Below are 15293 nucleotides of genomic sequence, written 5' to 3'. Positions count from 1 at the left end.
CTGGATTATCCAAATGATAATCCGCCAACTGGACTGATTAGAAAACTCAATTTGGAACAAATCGTAATTCACGTCAGTTGGGCAAAATCGGATGTTATCATGGTCTAACTGATCGCTCAATTACCAAACTGATCACACGAAAATAGCAATCAGTTGGGTTTGAGCAGCTGCGGTATTTTGGTCATATCTCTCATCTCGGTTATCGAAACGAAGCGATTCAGTATGCGTTGGAAATATAAGACGAAGATCTACAAATCACTTTCAGAAGTCAAAGTCTGAATCGAAGCTTAAGATGCTGATAAATGACGATGAAGCTACTGGTTCTGCACAAACTGAAATCAGCTAGGCTGATTTCAGCACACCAGCTGACCAACCAACTGAACTGAACCAGCTGCTGACCAGCTGAATTGAACTGAACTGAACTGAACCAGCAAGTTGACCAACTGAACTGAACCAGTTGCTGACCAGTTGAACTGAACGACCAGTTGAGTTGACCAGAGTTGACCAGTCGGGAAAATGTCCAGCAAGACGAATTTGACCGTTGCAATTCCAGAAACAGTACAGAAACTTTCCAACGGTCATATTCTTGTGTCTAACGTATATATCAGTGTTGGAGCCTATAAATACAACATATTGAAGATCAAACAAGAGCTTTTGAAGTGGATTCAAAGCATGGGCAGTTAGCATGAAGATATTAGCTAGTTGAGAGCACAAGCCCTTGTGTGAGGATACATTCGAGATATACACTGTAAATGATAAATTCCTCACACACAATCACTCACACATATACAAGAGAGTTGAACTTCAAAGATTAGTTGAGTGAGTCTTGCACAAATACAATAAACTTGTGTATGTAGTCTTTGCATATGAGACATTAAACAATATGCTGATTGTGAGGTGCTGCCTACAATCTTGAGTGCTAGGAGTTCTAGTTGGGTGCTGCCCTTCCGGAATGGGTTTGTACAAGTAGTTGTATAAATCAAAGTCTTCTAGTGGATCCTTCCCAAGGAGAAGAAGGGGTGACGTAGGAGTGTTTGAAATCTCTGAACATCCATAAACAAATTCGTGTCTATTTGTTTATTGCATTTGCTTATCATTTTCACTGTTTTTAAAGATGCATTGTTGAAGCATTTTATGTGTTCTTCAAATACCAAAATGTTGCATACCAAGTATTTGATAAAATACTTCAACCAAAATATTTTTACTCATTCAACGTGCATATATTTTAAATGGTTTACAAAATATTCATTCTGTTTCTACGAAGGATTATTTCGAGTATTTTCCGCTTGGTTTGAACACCAAACTCGATTTAATTCATCGGTGTTCAATATTTCAAGAACCGAGCTATTGTAGCTCAACGATTACCCCCCAATCGATCCTAACAAGTATTCAGAACAAAAATCAGAAATTTAACAAGTAAGTAAGCACTGAGCACGTTTGTGAATTTCATGGCTAAACTGATATCAGTCCCCTATATGTTCTCTCCTCTAAGGGGTGAGGCCAATAATCAGTAATCAGAATTCAATAATGTTCAGAATATATATTCCTACCATTAGTTCACTAGGTCAAAAATTAGAGATCATAAATACATAAAACATGAATTATCAAACTGATTTCAAGATATTTATACATAAGCCCACTTATCGTAATTTGCTAGAAAGTTTCGGTTGAAATCTGGAATCTGCTTGTTCTTGCTACTGGTTTCTACTGCTCGAAAATAGGCACTCTCTTAACTCTAATTTTCAAGTGATACTCAAGATTTGTGTAACACCAGTTCAGAGATTTGAGGGTGTTATTTATAGGCAAAATTCTGACTGTTAGCCTCCCAAATAAATGGTCATAATATGTCATTAACAACTTTTATTCCGTGTTAAATGCTTCAGTTACAAGTCATAAGCAGAATCAGTAGCTATCTGCTAGGAATTTCGCTATTGAACTCTTCTGCTGCTGGATTTTGACTGTTGGAAAAATACCATCTTCTGAAATATTAGCTTCTGCTGGAATTTTGCATTGCTACTGAAATTTTACTAGCTGCTACAAAATGCTAGCTAGTGCTGGAAATTCGGGTTCTCACATGTTGCAATATGCAATAAAATGGCATTGCTTTCTCGAATTATATCAATCTTGATTATCACCCGCTTGGTTCTTTTTACGATAATAATTGAATTTAGACTGATTTTATAAAAAATTCCCACAAGTAAGGACATAAGTCTAGTTGTTTATCCGGTCAGCAGATTTTCTGCAGCAGGAATATCCTTCGTTATTGGTTGGAATTGGGGTTGTAGCAGTTAGAGCTTTAGTTGGTTGTGAAGTGGATGACTCTTCTTCTGTTCAGTATTCTTAGCTTAAATTCATAGGCTTTAAGATCAGCGAACAAGTTGTGCATCTCATGTTTATTGAGATCCTTGGATTCTCATAGTCACTATCTTTATATCTCATTATCTGGGCAATGCTCTCATAACTTTCCAAGCAATTTTGTAGTTAGATTATTCTTTACCAAGAGATGCTAGTTCAATAACAATCCTACAAAAAAATATTCATCAAACTCATTAAGAGTCTTGCTAGGATTATTTTGGCATTATCGAATTTCTGGATTGCAATCATTTAGCTAGTTCTATTTGGTTTGAACGCTGCCTTCGTAGAGTTGGGTCAGCCTCTCCCATATTTATTTGGCAGTTGAATATGTCCTGATGTTGTCGAATATGTTTTTGTCGAGAGTTTTGTATAAAATGTCTTAGGCTACATTATCAAGGTTGGATTTCTTTTTGTCTTCCGCCGTCCATTTAGACCAGTGCTTTTCTACCATCTGTGAACCACCATCAGACATTGCTACGGTTGTATTCGCTTTTAATATCTTCATTGGACCATTATTGATGACATATCATATATCAACATCTTGAGCCGCCAAATGTGCATGCATGCATATTTTTCAATCATCATAGTCTTCTTTAGAAAACAATGAAATCTTGTTAAATGATGTCATTTAAAAATATGTATTTGTCAGAGTTGAAGAAAATCCTCTCTGATACCATTTGCTGGGATCGGATTATAGTTTAGACCGAGGGTGGACAGACTCTAAAATAATTTTCGAAACTTTGAGATGTTATTAATATTTTTTAGAATGTTAAAAAGTATTATTGAATAGCTAGCTTAGCTGGACTATTAAAATTAAAAAGTGTGAAAACGGTCCGACTTGACTCGTGATAAAATATATGTAGGAAATTAACAAGAAACAACTTTAAACTAATATGAAAGAATATAAAATATATAATGAAATGAGACAAATGCTTTATGAATATTCGGAGATAACACTTCTATGTCGTCCTTTCTTCCACTTAGGAAAGTTTTCACGAAAAGACTTTGATTTTACGTCTTATAACAATTTATTTCAGTTAGGACTTATAATTGTCTAAATTGACACTCTTAGTGATCACTTTAAAAAAATATGATATTTAAGAACCCTCAGTTTACCATAAAACAAAACAAATAACCCAACAGTCAGCTTTACGACTTGAGTTAGTAATGTAGCTCATACTGATCCTTGAAAATCTGATATATTCTAAAAGACAAGTGTTATGTGAGCAGCTTGAGATATGAAAGATTAAGAGTGCTCGAAGATCTTAGAAATATGCAAGCTCGAGAAATAATCACTCAGTTCAGTAGCTTCTTCTCTTTGAAGACTGCATATATATATTTGAAAAGCTCCAACGATCGGATTTGCTTTTTAGCGATTATCTGTACTTGCTCCCGACAAAATAGACTTGTCATTAACATCATCATACACTGTAACAAATTTCATTTAATGTCTTTTTGCTTTTTCCTTCTTTAGATCCAATAGCCTTTGAAAAGTTGATTGACTCAAGACATATTTGAAAATCTTCTATCATTTGGAATTTGTAGGATATTGTTACCTCATACTTTATGAGAAATGACTTTACTTGTAGTATCCTTTGAATTTAGTTAGATCTCTGTTTGCATAATGGTTGGAGTTTAACGGTTTGAATAGGTGTACTGCATATAGAACTTTGATTCGGTCAGAACATCTTAATCCTGAAACAGCTCGATGATATATGTCGAATCTGTCAATAACCAAAACGTAGAGTACTAAAGATGTTCTAACATTTAGTCTATCTTATCTTACTTGTGCTTCTCTTTTCATTACGATTTTTTTTACTTTAATTTGTTATTTGGTAAGTTTAACGAAGACGTGATTGGATCGACTTATCATACACTATATGGGCCAGTACTCTCGACCTACCTCATATGATCACGTCTCAATTTTTCAAAAATAAAATTTTCGATAAGAAAAACGAATTCCAAAATTTAAATGAAGCAACTTTTAATTTATATTAGGAAAAAAAATATAGACAGTCTCCAAAAAGTTAACGTTATATATATTCAATATCTTTTCGAGAGTCAACCTAAATTTCTACCATATATAATTGCGTAGATAATTCCAAACCATCAATTTTCATCCTTATATATATATACTTTAATTCACTCTGAAAAATATATTGAAACCATGGAATCTGTGAAAAAATACTCATCCTTCCTTCTCTTGTTAATTTTAATGTTCCTCCCTTCATATTATTCGGAAATTATTCCGATCACTATAAAAATCGCCAACCAAATGGGGAAACGACTGAACGTTTCTTGTAGACAAGATGGCATCGACATCGGACACTATACTTTGAAACCGGCTCGGGTTTGGATTTACAAAGATGTGGTGAACACAGACGTGGGCACGGGTCAGTTCGAGTGCGATCTGAATGCACCAAGGAGGCATGGTCGTTTTTTTTTGTTCGATTTGTTTAGGGATTTGCAACATTGTTCGTTTGCTAAGTTGTGCTATTGGGGAGTAAGATTCGATGGACTGTACTTGTTCTATGATCATCAGTTTAATTTGGTCAGTCGTTGGGCTCCGTAATATGTTTTGTAGTTGTTTGTGGAGCGAAGTATCGATTTCAAATTTATTAATAATTTATATATCAATTAAGTCATTTACGATAGGTTTATGTACCAATTTATTAATAGTTCGTATACCAAACTGAATTTTACTTGTTTTTTATCAAAAGAATTTGAATAACTAGATATGATTTTATAGATTTGTGAGAATAGTAAACCGTATCGGCTTGTGTACCTTTTATTTTTTGTGATTTGATTCTAAAAAAAAATTATATACTATATAGATTCCAAATATATAGACTTTTTTCACACATATTAAGTAACTTTAATTATAAATTATTTTTTTGTTTATTAATTTATTTAAATTAATAATTATTTGATAAATAACATCTTCATTTTGAAATAATTTTTTGTTTATTGATGTATATAAATTTTCTTGTTTAAAAGTTAAATCATTTAATTATTATATGCATATGTGTATATATACAATTAGTTTGTGTGTATATTTGTAATTTTTTTTTTAAAAAGTCATAATTTGATTAAAATTCATAATTATAATTTTATATTATACTCATCGGTATATATCATAATAAAAATCACAGTAAATTCCAAAATTTAAAATTCTTACGACAATAATAAATTTGATTTTGATTTCAAGCTATTTGTTAGGATCAGATTAAAGTTTAGAAAAGGAGAGAATAAACTATTTAAAATATTTTGCTATTAAAAGAGTTACTATAGATTGTTTTTAAAATGTTCAAAAGAACTGAGCATCGAGAAATAAAATCAAGTTTAGTTCTAAAACCAAGCAGAAAAAACTTAAAATAATTCCTCTAAAAATTGATTAAACATTTTGAAAAGTATTTAAAAAGTATGCAAGTTGAAATAATTATAATGATTTGGTTGAAATATTTTATCAAATTTATCAAATACTTTGTATGCAATATTTTGATATTTGAAAAACATATAAAATGCTTTAATTACGCATACTAAAAATAGTAGAAGAAGTAAGAAAATGCGACAAATAAATATGCACAAATTTATTTATGCATGTTCGAAGATTAACAACTTCTATGTCACTACTTCCACGTGAAAAGATTCACTAAAAGACTTTAATTTATACAATTATTTGTACAAAATCATTTCGAGTTAGAACTTATCCATTGTCTAATCAAAACTCTTAGCACATTTTTGATTGTAGGCTGCAACCTCACAATCCATATAATATTTAATGTCTTTTATGCTAATACTACAAACACAATTTTTTTAATATCTTTGTGTAAAGGTTATCACTCAACTAAACTTTGAAGTTCATCTCTCTTGTATATGTGATCAAAATGGCTGAGTGAAACATGGTCTGGTCCCGTGAATATAGCTCTTGCTTAGTTTATTTTTGGGCAAAGTGGTAAACATGAACATTATAGTCCTTTTTCTTAATTTTCAACATAATCAAGAATTACTCAATTTAGAGTTCATATGAGAGAGATATTCTAGAAATAATGGACTATGTACACACTTCCAACTCTTTTGGCAACCTGTGCAAAACCAGCAACTTCATCGTGTAACATCCGAATTCAAGGAGTTTTGATCAGTCGGATGTTTCGACCGCCATTTCGCCTCGATAACATCTAAATTCATTCGACCAGCCCCAAATATGATTTCTAGATAATTGAGTTGGATTCTCAACCGTTTTTTGCCGCTATTCATTTGGATTACTGGTATGTGAGATATCATCAAAATATTTGACCTCTCCAGATTTTCAGCTTGACTTCATAAAAAACCAGTGTTCTAAACAGCCCGTTTAAGTGTACTTAAGCTTGAAGCTCGAAAAAGAAACTGTAGTTTGATCGAATTAAGCGTAATTAAGACATTTAATTAAGTAAACTTAAAAGACAGTTAATTGCATCTATTTATTTTTAATTTTTTTTATTTTGAAAGTATGTTTTTTTATTTTAAAATAATAAATTATAATTATAATTTAGATGTTAATTTTTAATTTTAATTATAATTAAACATGTCAAACAATAATTTCACAAATATTTAGCATTTTTTAACGTGATCTTCTTGAAAAACAAATAAAGATGACAATTGAAAAACAAATAAAGATGACAATTTTAAGATTTTTATGCTTTTATAAATATGAGAATTAATGTATCAGACTTAAATTTATTATATTTATGTATTATTTTATCTATTTATTAGTTTAAGATAATTAAAATTATACTAAAAATAAAAACACTTTTTTACGCTTAAACATGTGCTAATCTATCTCGCTTAAACTTGATAAGCGAGAAAAGAGTTTCAAATGTCCATTTTATACATGGACAGGATTATTACATTGACTCGTAATTAAATTACACGAAACACAATTAAAATTAAGAAGGAAGAACGAAATTAAACTTAGGAAATACTTATAATATATATACTAAACATAACAAATACAACCATAGTATTACAAAACATGACATTTCATGATGGTCACTTGTTTCATGTATGTGAACCAATGAAACAATGCCCACAAAACAAAGTTTCATACATATATATATATATATATATATATATATACATGGACCATGCAAGATGCAACATATGACTAGAACACATTATATATAAACCCTAGTAAAACATCAGATTTATTCATGGTCGAATTCCACCACCACCGACGCCGCCAGCTCCGCCACCGATGCCGCCAGTGGCACCAGAAACTCCGCCTACGCCACCGAGTCCACCTGGAACAGTTACACCCACCCCTCCAATCCCACCGAGCACCGGAATGAACCCAACGAAGCCAGCCCAGCCGCCGACTCCGCCGAACGTGATGAAGTTTTTCCGATCCTCGACGCCGTTACTGGCCGGAGAAGCTGCTGGAATAGCCATATTCTGTGTGTTTTCGGTGGGGGCTAAGGCGTTATCTGGTATATTTCTTGCTGTTGCTTGCACCAGCAAGAAAGAAAGGGTAAAAATGACACACAACTTTCCCATTATTCCTATCTGATCTCACTCTCTCGCACAATAGGAAAACACACTGATGAGAACTTGTTGAAGAGGTGAAGCACGACAATGAATCCTATTTATGGGCAGATTTTTGAGGTCTCAGACGGTGGACAGCTGTGAAAATCCAAGAAAGTGGAGTAAATGTTGCTGTTAAATATTTGACTGTAACAATCTTGGAATTGAGAAAATTTCTGTCTGAGATGGGGACATACTTCGGTGGATCGAAAGAAACGTGATTTTTAATGGTGGAATTTAATGTCAATTAAGAAAGACAGATTAAATTGTTTTTCATCTTTTTTAAAAAAAAATTCTAGCATGCTACGGTGTAATGCAATTCAATGCCATGCAGTGCATGCAAACTGTGTTGCTTACACTTGTTATGCTGGTTGATGGAACAGTGGAATATGATTACTCTTTTTGTTTCTACGAAAATAACTTGGGGGACTCCGAATTTGTTTATTTAGTCACGTTTTTATCTATTCTAGACAACAGTTAAATTTTATTACAATAATAAATTTTTTTAAAAAAAACAATGTATATAAATGTTATACAAGTTAAAATATTATATGTGAAAGAACTGTTTTATGAACCTGCGTGACAAAGTGACATACGGAAATCATCTTTTGAACTTATAGGTTTCAACTGTAAATTTATGTACCGGAGATCGACCAGCTTGGTCGCGAACTCGCGATGAGTACATTGTGTGTTCTAAAAATGACTGGTTTAAGTACCTAAACTTGAAGTTGATTTAAAATAAAGTATATTTGAATTTATTTATAAGGATTTAAAATAGACACTTGTGAAAAATTCTATACAACAAAAAACACCGAAATTAAAAACCAAATCCTAAGGAGCGAGCTTAGTAATTTAAATCATTTTTTGGTATACTTAGGCCTTAATATTTATATTTAGTTATTTGGGGTTCCATATTTTTGGCATGTATGGATCACTTTATGGAAAATTCGGTTTAGGATGGATGGCCAAAATTTGCCCATGTATATATAGGACTCACTTCTTTTTTTTTTTGAAATTGTATGTGTGGCAAGATCTTACCCGTTGAAATGAAGTGAAGGTAGTGCCCAGATAGATAAGATCTTATTAACCGGAAAATTCAATGGGCTTGAGTATTATATGGTGTTGGGTAGAAAATAACACTATAAATATAAATTAAAACTATAATTATGTATAGTATTGAATTTAAAAGTTATACCTTATACAAAATAATATAAATAAATAAATTATTCAATTTAATTAAAAGAATAAAAATGCAACCTATCAAGTTTTAGAAGATTTAAATTAATTTTTGAAATGCCGTCTATCTTGCAATATTAAATTTAGAGATTATTTATATTATCATATTTAAGATATTAATATATTAAATTAGGTATCAATATTTGCATGATTTATATCTTAAAAAAACACAAATAAGTTAAAAAGATAAATAAATGAAGTGAATAAATATTAACATACTTATAAATAGTGTTCTAAAAAGTGGTAGGCTAGCAACTACCAATCGCCTACCGCCTACCGCCTAGCCGGTGCCCATGCATATTTTTTAAAATCTAAATATCTAATTTTTTATTTATATCTGTATTTCGCCAAATATTCAATAATTTTGGATTCAAACTCAAAATCAATTGCATATTTTTTCTCCTTATACGATACAAATTGATAGAAAAATGTCAAACAATCTTTTTTAAAAAAATTAAAAATAAAAAAAATCTATATATTACACTAGATGGCCACCTAGAAGGCTTCTAATAATCAAGGCGATAAGCGATCATCCAATGTCTAGACGACGTGTTTTAGAACACTGCTTATAAGATCGAGGCATATTAAACCCTCGAAGGCTTGGGCTGAACACTACTCGTCGTTATCCATATTTTGTCCATTCCTCCAAATAAGTATATATTTTCATGGTTCTAAAATTTTCTTACCATGTAATTCTAACAGACCCAAAAAGTGGAAAGTGCAGCAAATTGAGCAAGAGCATCAATTTAATTATCAAAATCACATTTTTTAAAATATTATAATAAATTTTGAAAAAACAAAAAACAACAGCACGAGGATGAATTTAATGATTAAATACAATTTTTTAAAAAATATTATTAATATATTTTCAAAAAACAAAAAAAAAACCAAAAAAAAAACAAACTGAGACCAAGTGGTTTATCATCTACATGCGCTCTTTACTTTGTGTTTGGAAAATTGCGATTTTTGTCATTTATGTTTGCCTTTTTTATAATTTTGACATTCTATATTACAAAATAAAAATTGTCTTAATCACATATCTTTGAATTTGTGGCAATTTAGTCTTTCTTATTGAATGTAATAGCACATACGTGAGCGTCCTATCGACGCTATATTAGAGTAACAGACAAAATTAAAAAATAAAACACAAAAACGACTAACTAAAACTGAAACACTAGTAGAATTTCCTTCATTTACTTCGCATATTCAATGAAGTCATAGATAGATAATTGGCGAAATTGACGTACGTGAAGTAATAGTGTACTATTTTACTTCGCATTATAACTGAAGTCGTATCCAAGAAAATAGCGAAGTCTTTGCCGGTTCAATGAAAGGAAAACCGATATGGAATTAAACCGATGCCGAAGTCATCGATTTCGTAAAGTGCAGAAATAATAATCTATTTATAACTTCATCGTTTACATTGATTGGCAAAATAAATGTTTTGTATAACTTCACAGGTTTTGTATTTTGGTGAAGTAATTGATGCGAACGACTTCGTTGTTATGGAACTATGATGAAGTAAATATATTTCATAACTTCGCCATAATTTTATTTGTTGAAGTATTTGGTATTTTGTTACTTTACAATTTACATTTATTGACAAAGTAATCTATTTAAAAGACTTCATTTTTTTGTATTAGAGTGAAGTAGTACATTTTTTTTTAAATTTCGACACATTTTTAATATGACGAATTATTTTGTATTTTATTACTTCATAATTTAGTTTAGTGTTGAATTAAATAATCATATTTTATTGTAATACAATTTTACTTTAACTAAGTAATTCTTGATCACCACCACACTAATTTAATAAATTAGTGAAGTAAAAAAATAATTTTCACTTTATCAAAATAATTTAATTAATATACAATAGTACCACTATACACACACACACATATAACTTAAAATACATTCATTAGATTCATAAATTATCCATCAAAATGATGAAAATCCACGAATCCACGAATCCACAAGTATATATCAAAAAATCCACAAGTATAACCCAAAAATGTATACACAAATATATCCACAAAACCACAAGTGTATATCCAAAAGTATATCCTAAAATGCACAATGACGCACATGATCCATTTAAGCATATACATAAGAGTAGACGAATTCGCTCCATTCACTTCTGGCTTGATCATATTGAGATTGATTGTAATATTAGTTCTCGATTGATCCTGCAAACTGAAATGTAAAAAATACAAAATGCATTAGATTAATAAGATTATTCCTCCAAAAAAAATCCACAAATAAGAATGCATTATTCGGAGCCAGTTTCAAGATATATTCCAGCTTAATTTTTAGGAGATTCCACACTTCAAAATAAAGGGCAAAACAACATATCAATTATCATAAAATGCATATTATCATATGCATATATATCCCAACGAAAACAAATTATCTCAACCATTAATTTTAATAGCAAAAATTCCAGAATTAATAATTATATAGATTTCATGTGCACATATCTCAATGACAGCAGTTTATCTCAATAATAAGCCAGTTCATATCATAAAGAAGAAACTTATCATCTTCTCCAACTGTTGATTTTCATATTCAACTATCCCTTTCATGTATCTCATAACATAATATCCACATTCAACAGAATCACTTTGTTTTAGATTATCCTATATATAATGAAATTGAAAAGTTAATGCAACAATCACAATCCAAATAATAAGAACTATCCATTCATGTCTTATACATAGGCACAATTCATACCGTCAATTGTTTAAAACATGACATTTGAGAAATACCCTTCGAGGCATTGTACATTTTGACCCCACTACATTTTAAAAAGTAAAAAATTAATTTTTTTTTCATATTTATAAGTGAATGAATTCAAAATCAACATAATCTACTACTTACTTGGTCATTATAGTTTTTCATACATCGTCTCGGTTTTTGTTAGCCGTAGAGTCTAATAAATATATCATATTTTTATCTTCATTGATGATAATCAATATCCAATGGTACATGCAAAAATGGAAATATAACATTGACTAGTATGTAGTATAAATCAATAAAAAACTAAACTCTTACCCAGTGTTGTATGGGATATGACATATGTTGTCTTTACACACCACTTCCAATTGATCAGCAATATATCGTGATAAGTCACGACCAGCTTTGCCAATTGGGCATGTAGGTATGCTTCCGGGATCCACAAATGAAATATAATCAGCCATGTCTTCTTCTCTCAAATATTTGTAGAGGTGACTGTACTCAAATATTACATAACTTGGTTATAAATGTTTCAAAATATGGACAAGTTTCACATAAAATATTAAATATGCAAAAATTAGTAATTTAGACATAACATACCTCATGTAAACCAAAATTTGTTTGCGCCTATCTCTCTCATATCCGTAAAACGTAAGATATCTTCTTTTAGCAACCGTATGTTTTTAGCACGTCCAAACATAGCACCCTCAAACTCTATGTATATGGTCTCCGATTCATTCATCAATTTAACAGCATGTGAGTAGATATACTTACATGCCATGGGTAATATTTTTTGAATATCCTTGAACTTGTCGAGTGACTGGGAACATCCGAAAGAGCAAATAGTTGACGTTTCCCCTTCTTCTACAATTTAGAATATTGATACAAGTATTCTAAACTAAACCATTGTCCAAGAAACATATATGACAGTTGCAAACACAAAATCAAGAGAAAACTTAAAGTACCTGTGTTGTTGGAAAAATTATCAACTCTTTAGGTCAACCAACAATGGCTCCAACTGCATCGTTGACGATTTTTGTTCCATACTTAATTGGGATTGTAAGTTCTGCTTCTTAATCTAAGACAACGTCAAAAGATACCTTGAAGTTTTGTTCCCCAAGTGGAACATGGTGAATCATGATATTTGGACCTCCTTCTGATAGTATTGTGCCATACGCCACCACGTTTTCATATTTTTTTACAACCAGTTGGCATTTTTTTTCCCTTTTAAGAACAATAAGATATTATATATATAAATATATTATTGTGAAAAAAAATAATTTGACTTGAAATCAAGAAATATAGCACTTTCATATCTGAAATGTCGCATTCATAAACTTCTTCCACATCATCTGACAGTTTTAGGTCTTTCATGTCTGAGCAGTTGTTTGATGCTGCAGTCTCGGAAGTTCGATCATTGATGACGAGCATAACACTAGCAAGTTGAGCCTTTCAATTTCTCCACTTCTGCCTTTAAACTCTTAGTCTCTTCCAATTGTTCTTTGAAGTTTTCGACTGTTTGAACATTTAATGTTCACAATCTTGTTTTTGATGTTAACAAAACTTGTTATTTTGTTACTGATAAATTTACCTAAGTGCGCAGAGCTGAGATCAGTTACCAGCTGTCAAAATCGCAAACTGAAGACGTCAAACTGATCGCACAAACTGAACTAGTCGAACCTGAAATGTCAATGAACAGTTCAACTGATTGTCCAGCTCATAGGTGGTTCAACAGGAGATCTTCTGAAGCCCGGCCAGCTGATGAAGAGAACTGATGAAAAGCCCAGGTGACCATTTCAACTGAAAAAGTGAAATCAATTCAACTGACGAGTCAATTTATTTCACCAGGCCAACTGAATATCAGTTCAGATGACCAGTTCAGAGCATCAGTTAGAACCAATCAGTTGCAGATCGAGACAAGCTTATCCAAATGGATTCCAGCTTAGTACAGGGTACAAATCAAAGGAAAAATTATAAATGTTGCAGCAGAGCTTAAAGCCAAAATGTTCCATAATGGTTGTCGAAAAGTAAAAGACAAATTTCGAGGAGAATTCAAAATACAATGAACATATTTGATGAGTCTTGATGTACGGTCACACTGCCTCTATAAATACAAGATCAAAACCATCAACAACAGGTGTGTGAAAAACAAAAGGACACGCATAATGCATATCAGCTCACAATAAGCAATCAGCCCAGTTGTGAGGGAACACTTCAAAGTGTTATCAGCTTAGATTAGAAGCACAATCTCCCAGTGTGTGAGAACACTTTCGTATTGTATTCATAGATCAGTTTTCATACACTCACACACTATCACTCACATATATCAGAAATTAGAGCTTAAAATATCAGTTGAGTGAGTATTGCATAAAGACATAAAACTTGCGTATGTAGTCTTTGACACATAGACATTAAACAAGTATTGGCTGGAAGGTGATGCCTTCAGTCTAGGCTAGGAGTTCAGTTAGGCAGTAGTGTAAGTCCTAAGCTGAGTGAGTTTGTACAAAGTGTTTTATAAATCATAGTCTTTTAGTGTAACCTAACCGATGTGGTAGAAGGAGTGACGTAGGAGCAGTTGAAGTCTCCGAACATCCATAAACATATCTTGTGTTATTAACTGTTTAACTATTGTTTTAAAACTGATTTGATCAGTTTGAGCAGCTATCAGTTCAGTTCTCACCATAACTGAACTGATATATACAAGAACTGAGCCCCCTTATATCAGTTAGTTAGTTTACACAAGTTAAAAGCTTTAAACTATTTATCTTTCTTAACAAAGGATTATTTCGAGTATTTTTCGCTTAGTTTAAAAAAAATTCGATCTAATTCATCGGTGTTTACATTCTTAGAACATGAGCTATTGCAGCTCATTGAGAATATTGTGTTTGAAGCACCTTCAAAGGTGCCCCAACCGATCCATCATCGACCATAGATTTTGGGACTGATTCCCTCTTCTTTCTTGGAGTTTTAAAGAAGACTTGAGGATTTACAAACCCTCCCGCACCTCGAACCCTTCCATAAAGTTCTTGGCTTCTTGGCTTCCTAAAGTTCTCCTTTGATTTTTTTTCCAACAAGTCATCCTATAATTAGAGACATAACAAATCAATCTAAAAACCACAGTTTTATTTATCTAGGAAATATGTAGATTGAATAAAACTAAATATTTACAATTTTTTCGGCGACCTTCTGATGTCTCAACATTTGTTATGTTGTCAGATTTGTCTTCCCGGGTTTTACGCCAAAGCACCGATCTATCAACTTCTTCATCTTCAGCAATTACGTTTTTCTCTCTCTACAATTCCAAAATTTATCAGCTTAAGAACATGAAGAACTTGATGAAAATGACAAATACAATGCTCTATAGCTCACCAGTTCAGCCTCCAAGCCGATGTACCTTGCGAGACATTCTG

At 31.8% G+C, this 15293-nt stretch overlaps 1 long non-coding RNA gene across 1 annotated transcript; it reads right to left on the bottom strand.

Annotated features, from left to right (window-relative positions):
* Positions 1–12742: 12742 nt before the first annotated feature.
* Positions 12743–13303, bottom strand: LOC142545007 (uncharacterized). Its single transcript, XR_012820191.1, has 3 exons — positions 13192–13303; positions 12984–13107; positions 12743–12901 (listed from the first exon to the last, which is right to left on the bottom strand). It is a non-coding gene; the product is annotated as an uncharacterized LOC142545007 (long non-coding RNA).
* Between the last annotated feature and the right edge of the window lie 1990 nt (positions 13304–15293).

Source organism: Primulina tabacum, chromosome 5, assembly GCF_025594145.1.
Source record: "Primulina tabacum isolate GXHZ01 chromosome 5, ASM2559414v2, whole genome shotgun sequence".
NCBI lineage: Eukaryota > Viridiplantae > Streptophyta > Magnoliopsida > Lamiales > Gesneriaceae > Primulina > Primulina tabacum.
Note: the sequence above shows the minus strand (reverse complement) of the source record. Positions and strands in the feature narration are given on the sequence as shown.